A 26,647-nucleotide genomic window follows, 5' to 3' on the forward strand; every position below is an offset into this window, starting at 1 on the left:
AAAAATCAGTATTTTCTTAGCAAAGAGAAATACTACTAGCCGGGTGTGGGGGCGCACGCCTTTAGTCCCAGCACTCAGGAAGCAAAGGCAGGCAGATTGCTGCGAGCTAGAGGCCAGCCTGGTCTACAAAGCAAGTCCAGCCAGGGCTATTATGCAGAGAAACCCTGTCTCGAAAGAGGTGGGGGGGGGGGGGGAGGAGAAAGTACATGAAAGGAGAAGGCCAGTGGGCAGGGATGTGAGCTGAGCTGTCAGGGGCCTGGAAGGGAGGGGTAGACCTATGAAATTGTCAAATAATTTAAAATAGTTTTTTGTTGTTGTTGTTGTTGTTGTTTTGGGGTTTTGGTTTTTCTTTTCTTTCCCCCCCCTCCCCCAGGTTTTTTTGAGACAGGGTTTCTCTGTGTAGCCTTGGCTGTCCTGGACTCACTTTGTAGACCAGGCTGGTGGTGGTTGGTTTTTCGAGACAGTTTCTCTGTGTAACAGCTCTATCTGTCCTGGAACTCGCTCTGTAGACCAGGCTGGCCTCAAACTCACAGAGATCCACCTGCCTCTGCCTTCTGAGTGCTGGGATTAAAGGCATGCGCCACCACACCGGACTGAGAGTCGTAACATACCAAAAGATTCAGACAAATATTAAGGTAATATATTTAAGTACCTTGTACCCCAGGTGTCACCTCAGTAGTATTACTCCAGATATAGTCAGAAGGCACTTAGTGAGGGGAAGATGGTCTTAGGAAACAGTCCAGTGGGTTAGTTATTAGGTGACATAGGTCAATAGCTATGTAGCAGGACCCTACTCCTACCCTACAGAAATGAAACTGTATCTTAGCAGTAGCAATTTCTGCTTCACTTTACTTTTTTGGACAGTCTTACCATGTATCTCTGGCTGGCCTGAAACTCTGTGTGTGGACCAGGCTGTCCTTAAACTCACACAGATCTGCCTAATTCTGCCTCCCTGATGCTAGAATTAAAGGTAGGTAGGTATCACTATGCCTGGCCTATTGTGCTTTTTGAGATAGTATCTCACTATGGAGCCTTGAATTCAGGCTTTCTTGCCTCAGCCTCACAAATACTTGGGTTATAGGTATACACTCCCAGTTAACAGTGGAGCCTGGGCCTGGAGAGATGGCTTAGTGGTTAAGAGCACTGTCTGCTCTTCCAGAGGTCCTGAGTTCAATTCCCAGAAACCACGTGGTGGCTCACAACCATCTCTAATGAGATCTGGTGCCCTCTTCTGGCCTGTAGCTCTACATGCAGACAGAGCACTGTATACATAATAATAAATAAACCTTTAAAAAAAAAAAAGTGGAGACTGGAAGGAGCACCCAGTCACTAACCTAGATTAATTCCATTTTATGATACACACTATTAAATGCTTTTTATTTCTGCTGCTATGTTCTCCTGGACTGGCTTTGTAAAACAGACTGGCCTCCACGTCCCAAGTGCTGGGATCAAAGGTTCTTTCTCTTGGGTGTAGTTACTTTGGGTCCCAGGAACTTTAGGTTTGATTAACAAACACCTTAGAACAAAGGCCTTAAACTACCTCTAAGCAACAGAGACTTTCTTGGCCCCAACATTGCTCTGCATACCTGATCCCACGCAATTGTGAGGAAGCCCGAGACCAGCTGGCCTAGAATGCCATGGAAATCCCTGCCCCACTTTGGTTCTCTTCCCTGTAGATCCCTGAAATTGTTGCCAGAGCTTTGAAGACAGGTCTGAGTCAGGCTAGCACAGAAGACAGTTTAGCAGCCTAGAACCCCATCAACTTTAAATTTTATCCCTCACCCTGCCAGAAAAGTCTCTATAGTACTGTCTCTTTGTTAGAACAGCCTAAGAATAAAATATTTTTTTTAATGGTAAAAACTCTTTTAAAGAAGAAGCTGGGTGGTACATGCTTTTAATCCCATCACTTGGAGGCAGAGGCAGGCAGATCTCTGTGAGTTCGAGGCTGTAATGAGCATGTAAGAGCAATGTCAACTGCTCAGTGTAGAAAACCATAATAAGTGTGTTTGAAGTGATAAGGACAGCTGTAGCCAGCTGAGCTAGTAAACATGAGTGACGTATAGTAATAGATAAGCAGACCTGAGTGTGTGATGTGATAAAGAGTAAACAAACTCGGCGAAAAGTATATAAACCGCGGTCGAAAGCCATTCAGTATCTCGCTTCCACCATGGCCGCATAAATCCCGACTGCCCGGAACGAGATCCACCGAACAGACCGAGACTCTGCCCGAATACCCACGAATGACGGCTCAAGCTCCGAGGACCCTACTGCTGTAACCAGAAGTCGCAGCTCCGGATCTGTCGTCGCCGACACGACTCTCCATCAGGTCGTATAACCCTGATTAAGAATGTTAGATGCAGCCGGGTGTGGTGGCGCACGCCTTTAATCCCAGCACTCGGGAGGCAAAGGCACGCGGATCGCTGTGAGTTCGAGGCCAGACTGGTCTACAAAGTGAGTCCAGGAGGGCCAAGGCTACACAGAGGAAACCCTGTCTCGAAAAACCAAAAAAAAGAATGTTAGATGCTACTCCTATTAGAATTAAGATAGTTATGAATGCTTGAGTATAAGATAGAACAGTATGGAATGGTATCAATATATGATTTTGGCCATTTGTGTTTTTGGACTGATTTGGTGTTGTCTTTGTGTAGTGGTGACTGATATTCTTGAACCCGTTTATGTTAATAAACGTAGTAACTGCAAAACCACTGATCAGTCTCAGATTGAGTTCATTCGGGATCCTGAGTGCGAAGTACTCAGTGCTCGCGACAGAGGCCAGCCTGGTCCAGGACAGTCAAGGCTACACAGAGAAACCCTGTCTCAAAAAAACAAGAAAGCCGGGCGGTGGTGGCACTTGCCTTTAATTCCAGCACTCAGGAGGCAGAGGCAGGTGGATATCCGTGAGTTCGAGACCAGCCTGGTATACAAAGTGAGTCAAGGACAGCCAAGGCTACACAGAAAAACCCTGTATCAAAAAAATCAAAGAAGAAAAGAAAAGAAAAAGAAGAACAACAAGAAGACGACAAAGTAGTAGTAGCTAGTTGTTGTTGTGCAGTGTTGGAGCATGCCTTTAATACCAGCACTTGGGAGACACAAGCAGGCAGAGTTCAAAGCCAACCTTGCCTACATAGTGAGTTCCAGGCAGACAGTGCTACACAGAGAAACCGTGTCTCAAAAAGCTGATGATGATGATGATTGTCCCTGGTCTTTGCTACATTGCGCGTTCTACTTTTTCTCACCCTCTATCCCTCCCATCCCCAGTGTCGCTCCCTATTACTAGATAGGAGAGAAAATAGGACACAGAGAGAGAGATCCTTAAATCTCATCTCTTCTTGTTTCTTCTTTGAGCACAGCTACTAACAAACCTCAATCAGAGGGACACAGTGGCGCACGCCTTTAATCCCAGCACTCGCACTAGGGAGGCAGCATGTGGGCCTTTGTCTGCAGGCCTGAAGGCCTGTGGACGCTCCCTCCCGTGAGCTTCGTGCTCAGACATAGGTGAGCGGACCCCCTGCTGGCAACAGGCCGCCAGATCCAAATCTGTTAAAAGATAGTTCCTTGCAGACCCTAACCCACACAAAAGGTGTTAAAAGCTGGCTCTTTGAAGAAAAACATATCAAAGGTGACCTGGAGTGAAGGCCCAGGACACTTCCTGGGAGTGTCCCCCGCTATTCAAGTCCCTTAGTTTAGAAACCCAGGGGCAGGAAAGATGAGGGGCGCAACGCCCATCCCTCCCCCATAGCTCTCTGCCCTTGCCCTTTATAAGCTTAGTGAATTAAAATCTAGTTGTCTGACTCTTTTGTCTTTATTTTAATAAAGTGTAGTTTGGCCTTTCGCAAACCAGCGGCCCCTTCGACCTCTGGAAGGGACGCAGACTTCTCTTGTCTCTACCCGGTTGAGCGCAGCTGCCCAGAGCTCCCTTCCCAGAAGGCCTTCTTCGCAACCGGTTCTCTGAACGGAGCAGTCTTCAGTCAGCCTCCGGAAGGCTGAAAAACAAAAACAAAAAAACCCTGGCCAGATTCTCAGCCCAGCCTCTTAGAGAAAGGAACTCGCAGCGGCAGAGGTCACTCTGTAGACCAGGCTGGCCTAGAAATCACAGTGTTGGGTCTGTGGTAGAGCGAACAAAACACCAAGGACACCTTATAGAGGGGCAAAAGAAGCTTATTTTCCAGGCAGCAGGTATGGCAGCCAAGGACACAGCTCCAAGCTCAGGAGTTGGAACCGAGACCCAGGACGAGATTCTTTTTAAAGAAAAAAGGAAAAGGCATGTACAGGTGGGGGGAGGGGGCAGGGGGGAGGGGGGTCAGTCTTATCTGGGCTGATCAGTACCAGATAGATGCATTATTTTTAACAAGGCCGGAGTCCGGAAGGACGTGCTAAGAACTAGGGAGTCAGTAATCTGTGGAGTCCGCAGGATACGGAGCGACTCCACAGGGTTCTATTTTAGGCCTAGGTACATCGGCTGTTCTTGGCTGATAGGTGGTCCCTTTGTTCTGGTGGGTTTAATGGTTTTCTAGAACTGAAGGCCTGTGTGTTAAGATGGAGGCCAGCCCTAAGATGGAGCCAGGCTAGCTAGTCCTTTCAATAGAGATCTGCCTGTATCTACCTCCCAAGTGCTGGGATTAAAGGCATGTGCCACCATGCCCGGCTGTATTTCTGTGTTTGTTTGTTTGAGACAGGGTTTCTCTGCTTAGCCCTGCCTGCCTTGGACTCGCTTTGTAGCCCAGGCTGGCCTTGAATCCACAGAGATCCCCCTGCCTCTGCCTCCCTACATGCTGGGATTACAGGCATGTGCCACCTGTGCCTGGCCCATGTTTTTAAAGAAACCAAAATTCCAAAATTGTCACTACAACTATAACAATGATGAAGTAGGGCTGGAGAGATGGTTCAGTGGTGAAGACCCCTGATGCTGTTACAGAGGACCCAGATTCAGTTCCCAGCCCCATATGGTGGCTAACAACTCTTTGTAACTCGAATTACAGGCGATCCAATGCCTCATTCACTCTCCTCCGTATCAAGCACACGTGATGTATACGCACTCATCCATATTTTTTTTAATTGTTTAAAAAAAAAAAATTAAGGCAGCTGGGTGCTGTTTTTATCCTGCTCTTATTTACCTTAGGGGCCCAAATGAACAGTCCTCACTTTTCATCAAACACACTTTCTCCTTTTTTTTTTTTTTTTTTTCCTCGAGACAGGGTTTCTCTGTGTAGCCTTAGCTGTCCTGGACTCACTTTGTAGTCCAGGCTGGCCTCGAACTCACAGCAATCCGCCTGCCTCTGCCTCCCAAGTGCTGGGATTAAAGGCGTGTGCCACCACTGCCCGGCCAAAAACAATTTCTAAGCAGCCATTATTTGAGTATGTGGTGAATAAAGCTTCCTTCCTGTGTTCACCAGTGCTCCTCTCTCTTCTTTAAACAATAAAACAAAATTAAAAAATAAAAATCCTTTGTGTGGCTGGGCAGCAGGGTGGCTACCTAGTGAGACCCTGTCTCAAACAAAACAAAACAAATCAAAGCTTTGAGTATGTGAGTACCTGTTTGTGTGTATGAGGGCAGCAGGCACTTGTGTGCCATGGTGCACATGTGGAAGCTGAAGCCAGACTCCTAGGGGGCTGGAGAGATGGCTCAGCTCTTCCAGAGGTCCTGAGTTCAGTTCCTAGCAACCACATGGTGGCTCACAGCCATCTATTGTGATCTGATGCCTTCTTCTGTCATGCAGTCATATATACAAAATAGAGTCTTATTTTTTAAAAAAGTGAGCCTCGGGGTCTTCCAGTTGTTAGCTACAGCATCTCTTGTTTCCTCCTACATACATACATCAGGCTAGCTGGTTCATGAGCTTCCAAAGAGTCTCCACCTCCCAGCTCACCACAGAAGAGCTGGGGTTACAGCTGTGTTGATGCCCCACCCAGCTTTATTATGCAGGTTCTGGGGATTTGAAGTCAGGTCCTCACACCTGTGTGGCAAGCACTTAAACACTGCCTGCTTCTCTCTAAAGGACTTTCTGGGACTGGTGTGAGAGCCCAGGCTGGAGCAACTTCCAGGAGCGGGGGCTTTTGCCCTAACCCCAGTAACAACTCATTGTAGCTTCTCGACACAGGTGAGAGGCTCAGGAAAAACCAGAGGCATGAAGCTGCTGTCTATGCAACAGGCATACTAATTGATGGTAAGCTTTGTATAAGGAAGAGTCTGAGAATATTCAGAAAGCATAGGTTACTATGGAACTGCTAACAGTCATTTATTTTCATTATCAGTTATGCACTTTACATAATTGCATGTGCTGTGCTCTTACAGAACCAGCACTGCAGGTTTGCCTATGTGAGCACCACCATAAAGGCATGACCAATGCACCTCCCTACAAATTCACTGCCCTGTGACATCACTAGGCAGTAGGAGTTGTTCAGCTCCATTATAACACCTTCCTATGTGTGGCCTACCACAGACCAGAAGTCATTATGTGGTATGGAATTATCATATGTAATCTCTATCTCCTCAAGAGGAAATATTAGATGAAGCAAAATTGGGGGACATTAACAAAATGGATGACTGACATTCCTCCAAAGAACTAAAGACAGAGAGAGGGCTGGGAGATCACTTGCAGAGGACTTAAGTTTGATTCCCAACACCCACATCAGACAGCTCACAATCAACTGTAACTCCAGATCCAAGGGATGTGACACCTCTGGACTCCCTGAACACCCACACTTATGTGCAATGTGTTGAGGACTGTTCCTTTTGGGTAACATAACTATAGATATTTTTATTTCAGGCCCACCAGCCCCCTCATCTCAGCTCACTATTGATGTCAAGAATCTATACAAGATCAGGTTGACCATAAACTATGTTTATGCTCAACATACCCTATGGCCTGATTTTTTTTTTTTTTTTTTTTTTTTTTTTTTTTTTTTTTTTTTTGGTTTTTCAAGACAGGGTTTCTCTGTGTAGCCTTGGCCATCCTGAACTCACTTTGTAGACCAGGCTGGCCTCGAACTCACAGCGATCCGCCTGCCTCTGCCTCCCGAGTGCTGGAACTAAAGGCGTGTGCCACCATGCCCGGCTACCCTATGGCCTGATTAATCAGCAAAAATTCCCCAATCATAAGCCTAGTTGCCCCCAACTGCCAGGCACACTTTCAAAGTTAGCTAGAACTTCTTATTAGCAAAACAAACTTGAGTCAGAGCTGGCCACCCCGTGGCACACCCTCCACCCCCCTGTGTGAGCTAATTGTGTTTTTCACCTTTAAATATGCAATACAACTTCCACTCAAGGACCCGGTTCACATCCTGAACTGGCTGCCTCCCTGAGCTCAGAAAATAAAGCTTCCATTTTTAAGTGTCTGTGTCTGAAGTGAGTTTTCTCGGCTTCCACCCTGAGCCCAACACAGTGTAAATGTAAAGTTACACTCATGCACACATATACCTAGAAATAGAAATAAAAATAAAGATAGATAAAAATGAAGGAGATTGAAGAGCTACCACAGACTGAGGACTATGGATAACAGCAATGTAAAGTTCTAACTTTGATCCTGAGAAAGAAAATGGGCAATTAAAAAAAAAAAAAAAAAGCTGGCGAAGCTGCCTTTAATCCCAGCACTCAAGAGGCAGAGGCAGGCAGATCTCAGTGAGTTTGAGGCCATGGAATTCCACGACAGCCAGGGCTGTTACACAGAGAAACCCTATCTCAACAACCCCCTCCTGTTGTAGCAATACATGCACTGAAGACAATAAATACTGTTATGGAGAGTGGTGGTTGTAGGGCTCGAGCCAGTGGCAACTGCGCTGAACCCTGACTGATGAGAACAGGCCACATAAGCGATGACGTAGGGGAAGCTCCCCAAGCCAGACAGCAGCACATTCTTGGGCTTTGAAGCGGGAGTGAACTTGCAGTGTTGGGAAGGCCAAAATGGTGGTAGAACCAACTCATGGTAAACAATGGGCCTGTAGACCACTGCAAAAGACTCTGCACTTTAATCTAAATACAGCTGAATTTTGTCAGTAGCTAAAACAAGATACATTAAAAATATGTGTGGCTGGAGAGATGGCTCAGAGGTTAAGAGCACTGTCTGCTCTTCCAGAGGTCCTGAGTTCTATTCCCAGCAACCACATGGTGGCTCATAACCATCTATAATGTGATCTGATGCCCTCTTCTGGCATATAGCTGTACATGCACGCAGAGCACTGTATACATAATAATAAATAAATTGTAATAAAAATATGTTAGCGCTGGGTGTGGTGACTCACTCCTTTAATCCCAGCGCTCAGGAGATAGAGGCAGGAGGGTCTCTGTGAGTTCACGGCCAGCCTGCTGGTCTGCACAGTGAGTTCCAGGATACCCAGAGCTAGCTAGAGAGGGCTTGTCTTAAACAAACAAACAAACAAAACTATATATTAGGGCCAGAAAGATGGCTCTGCAGTTTAGAGCCTTCCTTGCTGTTCCAGAGGACCCAAGTCAGTACCTGCACCTGCTTTGGGTGACTCACAATTGGTTGTACCTGTAGCTCCGGAGGATTCAAAACACACACACACACACACACACACACACACACACACACACACGGCACTCACACAATCCTTCCTCTAAGAACAATGTTGAGGTTTCTCATTTTTCCTACACTGTTACTTATATTATAGTTTCTGTTGAGACACAGTCATATTTTGTGGCCTTGGGTAGCTCGGTTGCCTAAGCTGGCCTTGAATGCCAAGTCTACCTGCCTTAGCTTCCCAAGTGCTATTGGTACAGGCTGTTATTAATAGGACCTGTAATTGATAAGTGAGGAATAAAAATATTTGGATTGTAGTGTTCTAGGACAAAATGACATCCATTTACATCAGTTTTATTTATTTATTTTGTTTTGTCTCACGGTGTAGCCCTGGCTGGCCTGTAAATCAGGCTGACTTTGAACTCACAGAGATCTACTTGCCTCTGCCTCCTAAATGCCAGGATGAAAGGCGTTACCTGACCACACCCTGTTTGGTTTTGCTTATTTTGAAGCAGAGTCTCTCCCTGTCTCAGCCTGATCTCAAACTCATTAGGATGCTGAGGGTGTCCTTGAATTCCTGACCCAACTGCGTCAACCTCCCTCGCAGTAGGATTACAGGTGTGTGCCACCACCTGCAGTCTCAACTGGCTTGCGGGAAAGTTTGCTCTAGCGTGTTCATGCTCTGAGACGTTGGTGTGGACCACTTTCCCATCCTCTATGCCCATAGTTTCACAAAAGAACTTCACTTTTTAGCTTTCTCACATCAGAACACTGTGTCAGAAAAAAAAACAGTCCTTAAAATGTTGAGTAAATTTAACTTCATATAGAAAAAAAAAGGGGGGGGGGCTCCCTACTAGCCTAACTTTTTTTCATTTGATGGAAAACTGACCAAAAAACAAAACACTTGTCTATAGTTACTCAAGAAAACTTCTACAAACCAGCTGTGATGGCGAACACTTTTACTCACAGCACCTGGAGGCAGAAGCAGGTGGATTTTGTGAGTTTGAGGCCAGCCAGCTCTACATAGAGAAACTCTGTCTCAAAACAAACAACAACAAAATGTCTACAGGGGGTGAAAATATGGTTCAGCAGTTCAGAGCACTCACTGCACCCAGGTTCTACCACATGCGTCTGTAACTGCAGTTTCAGGGGATATGGTGCCCTCTCTAGCCCTCATGGGGAAGCATGTGTACACTTGGTTCAAAGGCATGCATGTAGGCAAAACAGCAAACCATATGCTTTTTTTTGTTTGTTTGTTTATTAAAAAAGAAAGAGCACCGGGCAGTGGTGTCACATGCCTTTCAAGCCAGGTGTGATGGTGTAGACTTTTCATCACAGCACCTGGAGGGAGAGGTGGGCGGATCTCTGTGAGTCCAAGACAGTCAAGGCCACATAGAGAAACCTTGTCTCAAAAAACCAAACCAACCAACCAACCAACCAACCAAACAAACAAACAAAAGTCATTATCTTGCGGGGGAAAGAGTGACAATACAGCAGTTAAGAGCACTGGCTGCTCTTCCAGAGGACCTGGGTTCAATTCCCAGCACCCACATGTTGACTCACAACCATCTCTAATTCCAGTTCCAGTGGATCAAATGCTCTCTTCTGACTTCCAAGGGCACCAGGCACAGAAATGGTACGCAGACATACATTCAGGCAAAGCATTTATATATGTAAAATAAAACTAAATATTTTTAAAAGTTATTTTTTAAAAATATAGTAATTGTCCAGCAATGAAAGATACTTCTACTCATGAGTTGTAATTGTAGAAAGAATAAATCATTTATTTTTCAAATCATATTACTGTTTTAAACCCCCCCCCCCCCGCTTGTTTTTGCTTTTGAGATAGTCGGGTTTTTTTGTTTTTTGTTGTTGTTGTTGTTTTGGTTTTTCGAGACAGGGTTTCTCTGTGTATCCCTGGACGCACTTGTACACCAGGCTGGCCTCAAACTCACAGTGATCCTCCTGCCTCTGCCTCCGAGGCCACCACGCCCAGCCTCATCTCCATTTTTCTTTCCGTCTTTATCTTTGTGTGAACCTAGGATCACCAAATGACATGACCAACCATTTTTCTTCTTCTTTTTTTTCTGGCTCTCCTGGACTCACTTTGTAGACCAGGCTGGCCTTGAGCTCACAGTGATCTGCCTGTTTCTACCTCTGGAGTGCTGGGAGCCCCTACGCCTGGCAAATTTTTAAATTTATTTATTATGTAAACAGTGCTATGCCTGCATGCCAGAAGAGGGCATTGGATCACATTATAGATGGTTGTGAGCCACCATGTGGTTGCTGGGAATTGAACTCTCCAGGACCTCTGGAAGAGCAGTCAGTGCTCTTACCCTCTGAGCCATCTCTCCAGCTCCATTTTTCGTCTCTTGTTTTTTATTATTTTTATAACGAATCAGTCAGTTTATTTATTTATTTTACTTATTTATTTATTATTATTTTTTTGGGAGGTTTCGAGACAGGGTTTCTTTTGTAGTCCTCCCTGCCCTGGACTTGCTTTGTAGACCAGGCTGGCCTCAACCTAGCAAAAATCCGCCTGGCTCTGCCTCCCAGGTGCTGGAATTAAAGGCATTCACCACCATTCCTGCCTCAGAGTCAGTTTATTAAGAAAAGAAATGCTTCGATTAAGGGAAGCTGAATGGAGCAAAGAGAGTAATTCAGCCGGGCATGGTGGCGCACGCCTTTCATCCCAGCACTCGGGAGGCAGAGGCAGGTGGGTCGCTGTGAGTTCGAGGCCAGCCTGGTCTACAAAGTGAGTCCAGGACAGCCAAGATAACATTGAGAAACCCTGTCTCAAAAACCCAAAAACCAAACCAAAACCAAACCAACAACTCAAACAGTCTCTTATTTTTTATTTATTTTTTAGAAAAAATAGGATGTTTACATACCATCTTTATCGAGGAATTGCCCCTCCCATGTAAATATTACATACTAGCTAACAACACACAAAGGAAGAGTGCGCTGCGCCATCAGGCAGGGAGTGCTGGCAACATGTAGCGTGAGGAACTCAGGAGAATTACGCAGTAGTAATCAAAGGCAACGTTTAGGACAGACTTGGTGGAACAGGCCTGTGATCCCCGCACTTGAGAAGCTGAGGCAGGAGGATTTATAACACACTCCCCACAAGTCTGGGCTACTTTTGGAGACCCTGTCAAAAAAGAAGGAGCCGAGGAAGGGAAACAATGAAGGCAGAAGGCCGGGCGTGGTGGTGCACACCTTTAATCCCAGCACTCGGGAGGCAGACGCAGGCGGATCGCTGTGAGTTCGAGGCCAGCCTGGTCTACAAAGTGAGTCCAGGATGGCCAAGGCTACACAGAGAAACCCTGTCTCGAAAAACAAAAACAAAAACAAAAAAACAATGAAGGCAGAAAGGAGGGGAAAGGCTATTTATTATGCAGACAAAGATCCCCAAATCCAAGGCCTCATGACAGCTAGATCAATCTCCAATCTCTTTAGTCTCTGAAAAGATCTTTCCTGGACTAATAAAAGGAAGCTGGGCACAGAGTGGAACCCCTTTAATCCTAGGATTTGGGAGGCAAAGCTGGGTAGATCTCTGATTTCTAAACCAGCATACTTTACATAGGAAGTTCTAGCTCCAACAAGGCCACATCACTAGTGCCACTCCCTATGAATTTATGGGGGCCATTTTCTTTCAAACTACTACATTCCACTCCATTGGCCCCCCATAGGCTTGGAGCCATGTTGTAATGCAGAAAGGCATTCAGTCCTACTTCAAAAGTCTCTGTAGTCAGCCAGGCAGGAGTGGTGGTGCAGAAAGGAAGGTGGATTTCTGTGAGCTTTGTCTACAAAGTGAGGTCCAGGACCACCAGGGCGTTACATATAGAAACCCTGTCTCGAAAAAGAACACAAAAATCCCCCATAGTCTCTAACAGTCTCAAACCTGTTCAAAAGTCCAAAGTTCAAAGTCTCTTCTGAGATTCATGCTGTCTCTTAACTGTAATTGCCAAAGCAAGACCAAAACCCAGCTGGCAAACTCCAAACTGCATCTCCACGTCTGATGTCAAAGCAGTCTTCAGATCTCCAACTCCTGTCAGCTTGGTTGACTACAACACACTTCTCTCCTCTGCAGCTAACCCATGGCTCTGGCATCTCCAACATTTTAACACACACACACTGGGTGAGGAATTCTATTAGTATACGTTGTTTATTTTACAACTGTACATGTATTTTTTTTTTCCCTTAGAGCCCTACAGAGGTCTGCAATTTCTCTGAATAACCAACTCAAAGTATGCGTAAGAAGTACATTTGGCAGGTGGTTGTGGGGGCACATACCTTTAATCCCAGTAAGGGGGTGCGGGGAGGAGAGGAAGGAGGATCCTGTGAGGTCTAAACCAGGCAGCTCAATATAGCAAGCTCTGGGTGTAGGACCATTCCTCCTCCACAAGGAAAGTACATTTGGATGAGATTGTTGTACTCTCCCACAAAGGCAGGAGTAGAAGGAGCAGGTGGGAGTGTTTTCAGGGGGCTAGCTGTTTATGCACTATTGTTAAGAGGGCCACTGAAGCTGGACCCGGGAGTCCACACCTTTAATCCCAGCACAGCAGAAGCAGGCTGATCTTTGTGAGCTCTCCCAAAGCTCTTCATAGGGAGTTCTAGAGGCATGGTAGAGAACTCCTTTAATCCCAGCACTCAGGAGGCAGAGGCAGGCAGATCTCTGTGAGTTCAAGGCCAGCCTGGTCTACAGAGCTAGTTCCAGGACAGCCAGAAGTACATAGGGAAAATCTGTCTTGAAAAAAAAAAAAAAAAAAAGAAAGAAAGAGAAAAGAAGCCACATAGTGGTGGCACACACTTTTAATCCCAGCTCTTGAGAGGCAGAAACAGGCAGATCTCTGAGTTTTAGACCAGCCTGGTCTACAGAGCAAAATCTAGGACACCCAGGGTACATAGAGAAAATCTGCCTCAGAAAAAGGAAAATACAAAAACAGAGAAAAACAATACCAGCAAAACAAAAAAGAAAAGAAAAACCAAGCAAAGCTGGGTGTGGTGGTGCACGCCTTTAATCCCAGCAATCGGGAGCAGAGACAGGTGGATCCTTGTGAGTTTGAGACCACCCTGGTCTAGGACAGCCAGGGATACACATGAGAAATCCTGTCTCAAAAAACAAAAATCAAAACAAAAAAAAAGGAAGAAAGAAAGAAGGAAAGATCAAACAAAAAAATAAAAATAAAAACCTGCCGGGTGTGACAGTGCACTCCTTTAATCCCAGCAATGAGGAGGCAGAGGCAGGTGGGATCTCAATGTGCTCGAGGTCAGCCAGGTCTGCAAAGCGAGTCCTATCTTGAGAAACACCACCACCACCACCACCAAGATAGCCCTGAGTCTGTGTAAAGTAATTCTTTTACTAGAGGATTCTTTATTATTTGACAGGGCAATCTATTAAAAATTTGCAATGGGCAGATTTAACTATCACACTTTAGTCAGATGAATCATCCTTTTACCCTGATTTCAGCCTCTTAAATACTTATTCTAACTGACATAGTACAAATATCTTCTGGTAAGGGCAAGAGCAGGTAAAGTAGTTTGGTGAGTTTCGGATTTTATTGATTATACAGCCTCGTTCATTTTTGTTGCCAGAAATGTAGTTTCTGGAAGACAAAAGGTCTCAGTTGATTTGCAAATTACGGCCAGGCGGTGGTGGTGCAAACATTTAATCCCAGCATTTGGGAGGCAGAGGCAAGAGGATCGCTGTGAGTTCGAGGCCAGCCTGGTCTACAAAGTGAGTCCAGGACAGTCAAGGCTACACAGAGAGACCCTGTCTCGAAAAAACAAAAAACCAAAACCAATAAAACCAAACAACAAAAAGATTTACAAATTACATTGTTACAAACTTTTCTCTTAACCAATGAAATCCATTCTAATCTAGGAGACCCGAGAAAGAATGTCCCATGGCTAAAGAGAAACTGTGGTTTGAGGACTCCTTGATTACTGCTGAGGAATGTGAATTTTTTTTGGAAAATTTTATTTAATTAATCCATTAAGATTACAAGTCAACTGTTATCCCATCATTGCCCTCCCTTAGGTCTACGACCGAGGGGGACCTTCTCTCTCTTTTTTTTTTCACTCCTGATCTGCCCTCAGAACAGTTGCTGATCAAGGTTTGCTCAAGCCTCACAGCCTAAACCCTTAGTGCTCGGGAAGACCGGACACGCCGAAAGTCACTCTCCACTCCGCCGCCAGCGCCCCAGCGGGGTCAGTAAATGGCGAGATCACTTCTGGCCGTACTGAGGGGTGAGAGTATAAAAGAACCCAGTTACCATCTTACTCGTGGATAAACCGATTGGCGTCACTCAGCCCTTGCGCGCAGGCGTACTAAGAGCACGCCACCCCCCCCCCCTTTCCCGTGCACGCGCTCGGAGCCTGCAACTCTCGCGAGAGAAGCGAGATTTATTCCTACGTACCGGGCCGTGCTGCTTATGGCGGCGCTGGAGAGGGGGCGCTGAGCTGTTGGGGTGAGTACGACCTCAGTGTCCAATTGCGGGTAGCAAGAAGCCAGGCTAAGGACAGGTGATGAGACCCAGATTAACGGGAGAGACTTCGAGTGTCAGGGTGGGTACGCCTAGAATTCCGGGTAGGGGAGATCCCAATGTGAGTTTCTACTCCAGGCTTCCTTATTCGTCCCCAGTTCAACCGTCTCGGCCTTATGGCAGGCCGCGGAGCCTTAGTGAGGAGTTGAGGACAGAAGGCGCACGCAGTGGTGGGGCTGGTGGTGGTCGTGGTGACTGAAGTGGGGGGAGGGAGCGAAAATGGAGGCTCCGACCTCAGCCAAGATGGAGGTAGAGGGTGCGGGGCTCTTGCGCGGAGCCTGCCGGGAGCTGTAGTTTGTCCTGGTCCCCCTTTGCGGCTTGGCGGGGGAAAGGGAACTACAAGTCCCGGCGGGAGGGGTGAGGGGGTGGTGGCGCGGTCCTTTGTGTGCAGCTGGAAGAGGCCGGGTAGAAGGGCCTACTTCTATTTTCAGGAGCTTGTCTTTCTTGGCCATCACTGGCTTTGGGGTTACTACTACGACTACCACAGCGCAGTGCGGCAGTGGTGCCTTCTTTGTGTGTGGGTCGAGACCTGTTCCATCTAGGGAAAGTGCCTAGGGACACCTCTTTACCCCCCCCCCCCCCCCCCAGCCATCTCTGACCCTAGCGCGGCAGAATTGACATCTTTACTCACAGTCACTTAGGACTGAGTCTCCACACCTAACTGCCCCGTGCCATTTGAAAAGGGAACCGGGCCCCATTCTAGGCACGTGTCTCCCACCCTTCTGTCTGGGGTAAATTGAAAGCGTTATGAGAGTTACTTGATGCCTTTCCTACGTGGTGCAAGCGCGGGCCCACGTTGTGCAATGAATGGTTTGGCTTTGTCATGCATATAGTTTTAGAGCCCCAGTCGGAGATCAAATGGGAGGTTGTTACATCGAATGGTTCAGCAATGGGTTAGCGTTAGGTTTTGTTGTCGTTTTGCTTTGTTTTTGTTTTTAAGTTAACCCTAGAAACACCTATGTGGCTGGTCTCACTTGACTCACAGGTGAGCCCAGAGTAGTAGTCCCTAAAACAAGATTTCCCACTGCAGAAAACAATCCGAACATTATTAGCTTTCTTGTTCCGCTCAAAGTGAACAAAAAGTACTATTTAAGCAGTTGAGGGGGTTAGGCAGAAAGGGACTAAGGGTGTTCAAAGGAGGTAGTTGAGTTTGTACATTTAAATTATGTTAGGCTGCTGTGAACTTGAGCTGCCAAGTTTGTTTGTTTGCTTGTTTGGGTTAATTGAGATTGGTTATGCAGCTCAAGTTGGCCTTGAACTGTGTAGCCGAGGCTAGCCTCGAACTGGCTGTTCAGCCTCCACCTTTGGACTGCTTGCTCTAACCTAGTTTTTTAAAAAGTAAGTTCCAAAATTATAGGGCATTAATTCAAGCTACCAAAGTGTTCGGTCTGCCTTTTCTTTTTTGAGGTAGAGTCTCATTTTGCAGCCTTAACTGGCCTTAGAACTGACGCTGGAGACCAGGCATGCCTTGAAGTCACAGAGATCTGCTTGTCTCTGCCTCTAGTGCTGGGATGAAAGCATGCACTACCACTATGTATGCCCTCGTTTCCATTTTGAGGTATTAGAAGGCAAGCTCAGTATTAAATTGACAAGGAATATAATTATTAATGCAAATAAAAAGAGGTTTACGAACATAAGCGTCCAAACACCTACGAGTATGAGTCACAACATTTGGGTGGTGGCGGCATATGCCTTTAGTCCCAGCACTCTGGGAAGAAGAGGCAGGAGGATCTTTGAGTGTGAGGCCAGCCTGGTCTGCAGAGCAAGTTCTAGGACTGCCAAGGCTACACAGAAACCCTGTATCGAAAACCCAAAACTTAGAAAACCTTAGATATAATATTTGTCCTTTTTTTTTTTTTTTTTTTTTTTTTGTCTTTAGAACTGAAATTAAAAAAAGAGATTGTAGTAATTTGATTTTGCAGCTGCTCTGGATGTTTACCATCAAGATGAGTATTTATAGCAGCTGAGCTGAAAAGCAAAGCATTTGAATCACAGAAGATAGGTTTTCTTCTTTGGTAAATAAGTTCTGACTTAAGTGTAACCTTTAAAGGGATGATTGAGAACTGTAGTAAATTCCCAGCAGATGCAAATTGTGAAAACTGCTTGGTTTTCTTTTGCCCATTCTCCTCTCCCCCTTTCAGGTAGCCCCTCACTCATCCCTTTGTTTGTTCGAGACAGGGTTTCTCTGTGTAGTCTTGACTGTCTTGAACTTGCTTTGTAGACCAGAGTGGCCTGGAACTCAAAGAGATCCAGCTGCCTCTGCCTTCTGAGTGCCGGGATTACAGGCGTGCACCACCACTGTTCACTCTCAGTCATCTACCATAAACCTAAGTTTTGACCTTTTGAAGTATATAGTTCAGTGGCATTAAGTACCTTTTCAACAAGGTAGATAAGTAACATGGAAATGCCTTTTTTGGATGAAGTTTTGAGTAAAATATTAAGACTGTGTTGCAAAATTAAGTAGAAATGTGTGGGGTTTTTTTTTTCTGTTGTTGTTTTGTTTTGTTTTTTAAGATAGGGTTTCTCTGTTTAATAGTGCTGGCTGCCTGGACTCCTGTTGTAGACCAGGTTGGCCTCGAACTCATGAAGACCCATCACCTTCTGCCTCCCCAGTACTGGGATTAAAGGTGTTCACCACCACACTCTGCCAGAAATGTGATATTTTGTAAGATACAGAATTGTTCCTTTTGAAGTCTTTTTTTTTTTTTTTTTTTTCCTTGAAAACAAGAGGAGAAGCAGTTTGAGATCTTTTGCCCAAATATTGTTTCAGCAGCTGGGAGGATTAGACAAGGGCATCTTGAGTTGGAAGCCATTCTGGGATACATAAGAAGACCTATGTATCACAAAACAAAATCAGAATTTTACACAGGGTTACAACTATAAACATTTAGTTAGTGGGAATGATTTATGTGGTGAAACTGCTTTGCTGGGCTGACATTTTTAAAGGTTTTTCAAGACAGAGCTCTCTGTGTGGCCCTGGCTATCGTGGAACAGGCTCTGTGGACCAGGCTGGCCTCCAATCCAGAGATCCACCTGTGTTGTCTACCTGGTGCTAGGGCTATAGGAATGTGTCGCCACTGCCCAACGTGATTTGTGTGTATGTGGGTGGTTTGGTTGGTTGGTTGGTTTTTCTTCTTGAATCCCATTATTCTGGGACAGAGTCACTGTAGACAAGTCTGGCCTTAATTCAGAGAGTCACCTGCTTCTATCTCCAAGGCAGTCTGCTTGAATGTGGTAATATATAATTAAAAACAAAATAATACAGGCTGGAGAGATGGCTCAGAGGTTAAGAGCACTGACTGCTCTTCCAAAGGAAGGTCTTGAGTTCAATTCCCAGCAACCATGTGGTGGCTCACAACCATCTATAATGCCCTCTTCTGGTGTGCGGGCACACATACAGCCAAAACACTGCATACATAATAAATAAATAAATAAATAAATAAATCTATCTTTAAAAAAGAATACAAAACGCTAGAAATATTTAGTGTCTTTTTATCCTAAGGTACAACATTAATGTAAAGTTGAAAATAAATGTATCTGCTGTCATAGGTAAACTGCCCATTGATTTGAAGCTATAGAAAATGTGAGTTCGTGGCCAGCCTGGTCTACAAAGTGAGTCCAGGATGGCCAAGGCTACACAGAAAAACCCTGTCTCGAAAAACCAAAAAAACCCAACCAAACAAAAGAAAATATGTCATCTCTGTTTCTCTAACTTAGTAACTATAAGCTCCAATGAGCAAGTCTATATTGGATATTACCTTATTTAATTAGTTGAAATCTTTGTCCAGTAAATTTACTTCTGCATTATAAGACATGCTTTTCCTTCTCAGTTGATGGCTTATTCTTCAGTGCCACTAAGCTAGGTGTGGCTATTAAACATGCATTTTAAAGTGCAGCCTGAGCTGGGTGTGGTGGCACACACCTTTAATCCCAGCACTCAGGGAAGCAGAGGCAGGTGGATAGCTGTGAGTTCTAGGCCAGCTTGGTCTACAAAGCAAGTCTAGGACAGCCAAGGCTACACAGAGAAACTCTGTCACAAAAAAACAAAAACAAAAACAATGCAGCTTGGGAGCTGGGCAGAGGCAGAGACAGGTGTTTCAGGCCAGCCGCATCTACAGAGGGAGTTCTGGGACTACACAGAGAAATGCCCTGGAAAAAAAAAAATAACAGACTAAGTTGAATTGAAATACATTGTAATTAGCTAGGCGTGGTGGTGCATGCCTTGTTTAGTGCACGCCACCCTTTAGTTTTTTGAGGCTGGGTTTTGGGTTTGGTTTGGTTTGGTTTTTCAAGACAGGGTTTCTCTGTGTAACAGCTCTGGCTGTCCTAGAACTTGCTTTGTAGTCCAGGCTGACCTTGCACTCACAGAGTTCCACCTGCCTCTGCCTCCCAAGTGCTGGGATTAAAGGCCTGTGCCACCATTGCCTGACAAGACTGGGTTTTTCTGTGTAGCTTTGGCTGTCCTGGAACTTGTTTTGTAGACCAGGCTGTCCTCAAACTCATAGAAACCTGATTGCCTTTGCCCCCTGAGTGATCAGATTAAAGACCTGCTCCACGACACCTGGCAGAAGATTTTAAATTACAAATGTAAGTGCTGGGGATATAGTTTAGAATTTGGCTGGTATGGTCAAAATCCTAGGTTCATTCCTCAGCAAAACAAAAATAAAAACTAAGCATAGTTAGGCATGGTGGCCCATCCTTTTAATCCCAGCACTCGGGAGGCAGAGGCAGGTGGATCTCTTGAGAGTTTGAGGCCATCCTGGTCTACAGATTGAGTCCAGGTCAGCCAGGGCTGTTATACAGAGAAACCCTGTCTTGAAAAACAAAACAAAAACTCAATATAGAGGGAAAAGCCTGTAATCCCTGCACTCAGGAGGCAGAGGCTGGTAGATATCTGTGAGTTAGAGGCCAGCCTGGTCTACAGATTGAGTCCAAGCCAGCCAGGGCTGTTACACAGAGAAACCCTGTCTCAAAAAACAAAACAAAGAACTGAATATAGAGGCAAAAACCTGTAATCCCAGCACTCATGACAGAAGGAAGAATAAGAAGTTCAAGGTCATTTTGGGGCCACAAAATGTCTCAAAAATGAGATATTACGTAGAATAGGCTTTTGTTGGATAATAATTTCTTCAGTTTCTCCACCTGACTGCTGTATTTAATAGCAACTACATGCTAGATACATTTTTTTTCGAGACAGGGTCTCTCTGTGTAGCCTTGGCTGTCCTAGACTCCCTTTGTAGACCAGGCTGGCCTCGAACTCACAGATACCCGCCTGCCTTTGCCTCCCGAGTGCTGGGATTAAAGGCGTGTGCCACCACGCTCAGCTAGATACATAATTTTAAATGCCCTTAGTATCCAGGTCATTAACAACCCAGCACAGTTGTTACTACTAAATATATATGAAGGATAGTTGCATCTTTTTTTTTTTTTTTATTTAAGTTTCCCTTAATGATGACTTAGACTTTTACTTTATTTATTTATTTGTTTTGTTTTGTTTTGTTTTTTGAGACAGCGTTTCTCTGTGTCGTGCTGGCTTTCCTGAACTCATCATGCTCTGCTCCTGGACTCTTGTAGACCAGGCTGGCTTCAAACTCACAGTGATCCACCGTTGTCTGCTTCCCTGAGTGCTGGGAGTAAAGGCTGGTGTACCACCACACCTGGCTTAGTTTGTTTTTTAAGGACAAGGTTTCTAGTCATGGAACTTGGTCTGCAGATCAGGCTGGCCTTGAGCTCAGATCTGACAACCTGGCAATTTATATTATCTAGACGAGGTTAGCCTTGAACTCACAGAGATTTCCCCTACCTCTGCTTCCGCAATGATGAAATTAAAGGAATGAGCCAACACCCCCCCCCACCCCCAGCCTTTTTAGCACTTTATTTTATTGGGGGATTGGGGGTTTTCATTTCTCTGTGTAGCCCTGGCTGTCCTGGAACTTGCTTTGTAAGACCATACTGGCCTCTGTTCCCCCAGTGCTAGGACCAAAGGTATGCTTCGTCATGTCTAGCCTTTGTTTTTTGTATGTTTGTGTTTGTTTTTGGAGACAGGATCTTTCTACATAGTCATGGCTGTCCTGGAATGTGGACTTCCCTACCACATCTAGGTTATCTTACAGTCATTCTTGCCCTCTCCCCCACAGGGTCTCTCTGTGTAGCCTTGGCTGTCTTAGACTCACTTTGTAGACTGGCCTCAAACTCACAGCGATCTGCCTGCCTCTGCCCCCCAAGGGCTGGGATTAAAGTTGTGTGCCACCATGCCTGGCTTTTTTTTTTTTTTTTTTTTTTTTTTTTTAAGATTTATTTATTTACTTATTGTATATGAGTGCTTTATCTGCAGAAGGAGGCACCAGATCACATTATAGATGGCTGTGAGCGACCATGTGGTTGCTGGGAATTGAACTCAGGACCTTTGAAAGAGCAGGCAGCACTCTTAACCTCTGAGCCATCTCTCCAGCCCCACCTTATAGTCATTCTTGTTTTCCTAATTAGCATTTGATTATGAATGTGTCAAGGAAGGTGCTGGAGTGGGGATAGAGAAGACAACTTTGGATTTTTTCCCCCTCCATCTATATTTACATGGGTCCTAGAGATTGACTTTGGGGGGGGGCTTTATTCAGCAAACCATCTTACCATCCTGGCATCATTCTTTATGATTTTCAAGTGAAAATATTCAGTGCTCAGCTTGTCTGCCTGTTTCATTACGTATAAAGTGGTTGTCAAGTGTAATGTGCACCTATAGTCCCAGCACCTTGGGAGGTGACATTGTAGGAGAATTCCCTGGGGCCAAGAGTTCAAGATCAGCCTAGGCAACATAGGAAAATCCTCACCTAAAATAACACATTATTTTCACATATCTTTTTAGTTTGGTTTCTCTCTGTAGCATTGACTGTCTTGGACTAGCTTTGTAGACCTAGTTGGCTTTGAACTCAAGAGATTGGCTTGTCTCTGCCTCCAAGTGCTGGGATTAAAGATATGCGCCACCAGGCCTACCTCTTCACATTTATTTTCTATGTACTTAAACTTTACTTGAATTTATGTGTACAAGTACCCAATTGTGTGGCTGTCAGAGGACAGCTTACCAAGTCAGTTCTCTTCTACCACATGGGTCCTGGGGAAAGCCTTTACTTGCTGAACCATCTCAATGGCTTATGACAATTTCTTACTACATTTTATTTTGTGTATGTGCCTCAGTGCTTGTGCCATGGTGCTCTGTCAGAGGGCAGGCTGCAGGAGGTGCTTCTCTCCTAATCTGGTTCTATTGTAGCTGTGACACAGTGTATCTTCTCATTGTCATTGGCCCTCTCTTCTATCCAGGCTGTCCTATTCATTTCCTCTGAAATGCACCACACTTGTCAGTCCATGCCAGAGAACTTGACTTGAAGTAAGACTTTTTAAAAATTTCATAAGGGAGCTAGATGTAGTGTCCCACTCCTTTAATCCTAGTACTCTGGAGGCAGAGGCAGGTGGATCTCTGTGAGTTGGAGGTCATCCTGGTCTACAAAGCAAGTTCAAGACAGCCAGGGCTACAAAGAGAACCCTATCTCGAACTCCTCCCCTCCCCCCATCCCTGAGGGCCCATCCTTTTAATTCCAGCACTGAGGAGTCAGAGGCAGATGGATTTCTTGAGTTTGAGGCCACCATGGTCTACAGAGTTCCAAAACAGGCAGGCCTATGCAGAGAAAAAAACCTGTCTTGAAAGTAACCCCCCCCATCCCATGAAGGCCAGCAACGTGGGAAGGTGGGTAAGGTATTAAGGTCAATCACAGGAAAGGTGGAAGAACTGACTCTCAAGAAACCATCTGATACCACACATCTTATACACACAATAAGGTTTTAAAGAGAAATCTCATAATACTACAAGTTGCTGTTTTTTGAGGAACTTAGAATGTTGTACTGTTCAGGCTTGTCTTGGGTGATATTTATGGAAAGGATACTTAGTTGTTTATTTTCTCTTTGTTTTCCAAGCTCTGTTCAGATTCCCTCTTAGTTGTCTTTGTTCACAGTGTTGCTTTACTGCTTGTACAGGGTACATGGAGTGTTCCTTCTAGGATAGCGTGTGACATGCAGCGTCCAGGTGGTGGCCACCAGCTGGATTTTGTGTTCTGCATTCTAGTTTTCTAAAGTGTAGCTTTTCTGGTCTAGACTGTAAACTCCAGTGGGGAGTTGTTTTATGTTCTTCATAGAACCTGGCACACTGCTAGATGTCTGTAAGGTGCTTAGGCTGGCGAAACACCATATTGTATAATGTGCAGGTGATGGTGAAATTAGTAGGACTTTGGGATGTATAATTTGGAGTGTTCACAGATGTAGGCTATCCTGGCTTGAGAGCTCAAGGGTGAGTGTTTCCAAACTATCGGCATCACTGGACAGTGATTCGAAGCCTCCCACCCTCTGTTTCTGGTTCTATAATAGCTGCATGTTGCCTTTGTTTGTGTCTCCAGTATGAAGTGTAACGAAACAGACTTTACCACCTGAAACTGCTGCTTCAAGTTCAGATCAGGCAAAGAACACACCGCAACAACCAGCAACACCAAAGAAGAGTACACAAGTTGAAGACACAACACTTGATCTGAAACAAGAAGTTTGTGCCTACTCAACAGCTTTGAAAGAGCACTTCCCAACGCTGCTAGTAGTCTTTGTTTTCTTCAGTGCTGTACTGTGAGATTGCCCGGTGCAGCAGCAGTTGTATTCTTTATTAGCTTGGTAGATCATTTCCCCTCTCGCTCTTTTTTTTTTTTTTTTTTTTTTTTTTTTTTAAATACTAGCAACTTTCATCCTTTGGAACTTGTGCTGAAAAAGAAGAGTCAGCAAATACTACTGAAAGTGCAATATTTGATTATCACTGCGAGGTAGGTTTGTATTTTCATTGGTTAAGAATATAAAGGCTGGGCATAGTGGCATATGGATAGATTGTTATACATTGTTAGCACCAGAGTATGGTGACTGATAAATTGTTCATGAACTTAAATTTGGAGTGTTTTATTATAAAATATCACTGTTAAATGTAGACTGCAAGAGAAGGTTCTCAGTGCTAAGACTGTAACTCAGAGAGAAGGTGTCTGGACAAAGCAGCACTTGTCAGGAAGAAATAGTCTACTGCTAAGTACAAAAGTAATGGTTCTCAGACTCGGGGGACACAGGGCTGTATTGAGCAGTTCAGGCCAAAGAGTACAGTTTTGTGGGGTGCCTAGCTAGACAGGGAAGCTTTCGGAGCCAAGTTCTAAAAGGCACAGTTCTGTATGTATGAGAGCCATTGGCTGGTTAGTAGCAGTTTTGATGGATTTTGTTTTACAAAGGTGAGATGACTTGATTCTTTTAGATTCATTTGAAGATGAGAAGATTTGCTGAAAGGAAGAGTAGACAGTTAAGACAAATAGATGGAGAGCTAGGTATACAGCAGGGTTCTAACAGCTAAGACAAATAGATGGAGAGCTAGGTATACAGCAGGGTTCTAACAGCTAAGACAAATAGATGGAGAGCTAGGTATACAGCAGGGTTCTAACAGCTAAGACAAATAGATGGAGAAATAGGTATACAGCAGGGTTCTAACAGCTAAGACAAATAGATGGAGAGCTAGGTATACAGCAGGGTTCTGAGGGTGAAAGGATAAGGAACACTGTCATTCACTGAAATACACAGTGTTTGTGGCAGCTCCTTGAAATGGGGACCTATTTATTTGTAATCAGAAGCCAATACTGCTAGTATGGAGTGTTGCTTATTTGAGAGAATTGAGGTTATAAAAAGCAGTGGGTTGTTTGTTAGCTTTTTAGTTTCTAGATTGTCTAAAATGTAAAGTCTTTGAAATGAGAGTGGAATCAGAGTTATTAGGTTATGAGTACTTAAGGCAGTACTGTGAAGAGAGCATTTAAAGAACAGCAGCACACCCAGGTGCAGTGGCCCACGCCTATCATCCCAGCACCAGGGGAGCCAAGACAGACATACCTGTGAGTTCCAGGCCAGCCTGGTCTACAAACAGAGTCCAGAACAGCCAAGGCTACACAGAGAAACCCTGTCTCAACCCCCCCCCCCCCCCCCCAAAAAAAAAAAGTCGACAGTCTTTTTTTGTTGCATTTGGTTTTGGAGGCAGGGTTTCCCTGTGTATCCCTGGCTGTCCTGGAACTTGCTCTGTAGAACAGGCTGGCCTTAAACTTTGAGATCCACCTGCCTCTGGGAGTGCTGGAATTAAAGGTGTGCGTCACCACTGCCTGCCTTTTTTTTTTTTTTTTTTTTTTTTTTTTTTTTTTCAAGACAGGGTTTCTCTCTGTAGTCTTAGCTGTCCTGGACTCACTTTCTAGACCAGGCTGGCCTTGAAATGAAAGAGATTCGCCTGCCTCTGCCTCCCGAGTGCTGAGATTAAAGGCATAGACTACCATGCCTGGCTTTTTTTTTTTTTTTTTAAAGATTTATTGTTTATACAGTATTCTTCCCACTTGTGTGCCTGCATGTCCAAAGAGGGCAGCAGATTTCATGTAGATGGCTGTGAGCCACCATGTAGTTGCTGGGAATTGAACTCGGGACCTCTGGGAGAACGGACAGAGTGAGTAAATATAAGACAGCAAGAAACACAGGGCTTGGGAAGAGATTTTGGAGGGCATGTGAAAGTATACATGAATTCTCGTTTGAGTTATTTGATTAAAGAAAAACAAATAAGGAAATCCTGGGGTTTTGGGGGGTTTTTTCTCTTTTTTTCCCTGAAGGTAATTTTTATTTTCAAGAGCATAGCAGCAGTGTCAAGAGAAAATTGAAGCCTTTAATGGGTGAAAAGATGACAAGATAACTTGGCAGTAAAATAAATGGAGACTTGTGATCTGAAACTAAAGGTCCTGTTTGCAAAGTCAGCACAGCAGTGTAGCTTATTCTCCATAACTAGTGAAAACCCAAGAACCAGTGAATTTAACAGGCTGATTTTTTTTCTAAAGGAAGGTCTCTTGGTATATGTTCCAGATTCTGACATGCCCTCTTTTTTCTTAAAGACCTAATAATAAGCAGTTATGCTGGCCGGATCCTTAATCTAAGGGTTTTTTTTTGGGGGGGGGGTTTCAGTGTAACAGCCCCTACTGTCCTGGAACTTGATATGTAGACCAGGCTGGCCTCAAATTCACAGAACCACCTGCCTCTGCCTCCCTAAGTTCCTCAAGTGTTAGGATTACAAGTGTGTGCCACCTCTGGTTTTTTGGTTTTTGTTTTTTCGGTTGTTGGTTGGTTGGATTTGGTTTTTTGAGACAGGGTTTTTCTGTGTAGCCTTGGCTGTCCTGGACTTGCTTTGTAGGCCAACCTGGCCTCAAACTCACAGCGATCCACCTGAGTGCTGGGATTAAAGGCATGTGCCACTGCGCCTGTCTAGTTATGGGTTTTTGTTGCAGGGGTGGGAGAGTGGGGAGGCAGAGGCAGACTGATCTCTGTGAGTTTGAAGCCAGGCTGCTCTACAAAGTGAGTATAGGACAGCCAAGGTAACACAGAGAAATACTGTCTTGAGAGAAAACGAAATTTATGAAGGCTGCATGTTGTAGCTACACAGTTACTAAAACTTTAGTGCACCTAGTAGAGAAATAATCGGTGTTCTACATTAAAGTACTAAAAAAAGCTGAACTACACTTTAGTAGTAGTTCAAACCTATACAGAAAA

The 26,647-nt window shown here is 44.8% G+C and overlaps 1 protein-coding gene across 3 annotated transcripts in view; it reads left to right on the top strand.

Annotated features, from left to right (window-relative positions):
- The first annotated feature begins 14,801 nt into the window (after nucleotides 1–14,801).
- Csde1 (cold shock domain containing E1) overlaps nucleotides 14,802–26,647 on the top strand; it is a 41,069-nt gene continuing 29,223 nt past the window's right edge. For all 3 annotated transcript variants that reach the window (XM_051165944.1, XM_051165945.1, XM_051165946.1), the window contains exons 1-2: nucleotides 14,802–14,950; nucleotides 23,464–23,871. The gene's annotated coding sequence lies outside the window, so the exon portion shown is untranslated. The remainder of the gene's footprint in view (nucleotides 14,951–23,463; nucleotides 23,872–26,647) is intronic.

This window comes from Acomys russatus, chromosome 23 (assembly GCF_903995435.1).
Source record: "Acomys russatus chromosome 23, mAcoRus1.1, whole genome shotgun sequence".
In the NCBI taxonomy this organism is placed as follows: domain Eukaryota; kingdom Metazoa; phylum Chordata; class Mammalia; order Rodentia; family Muridae; genus Acomys; species Acomys russatus.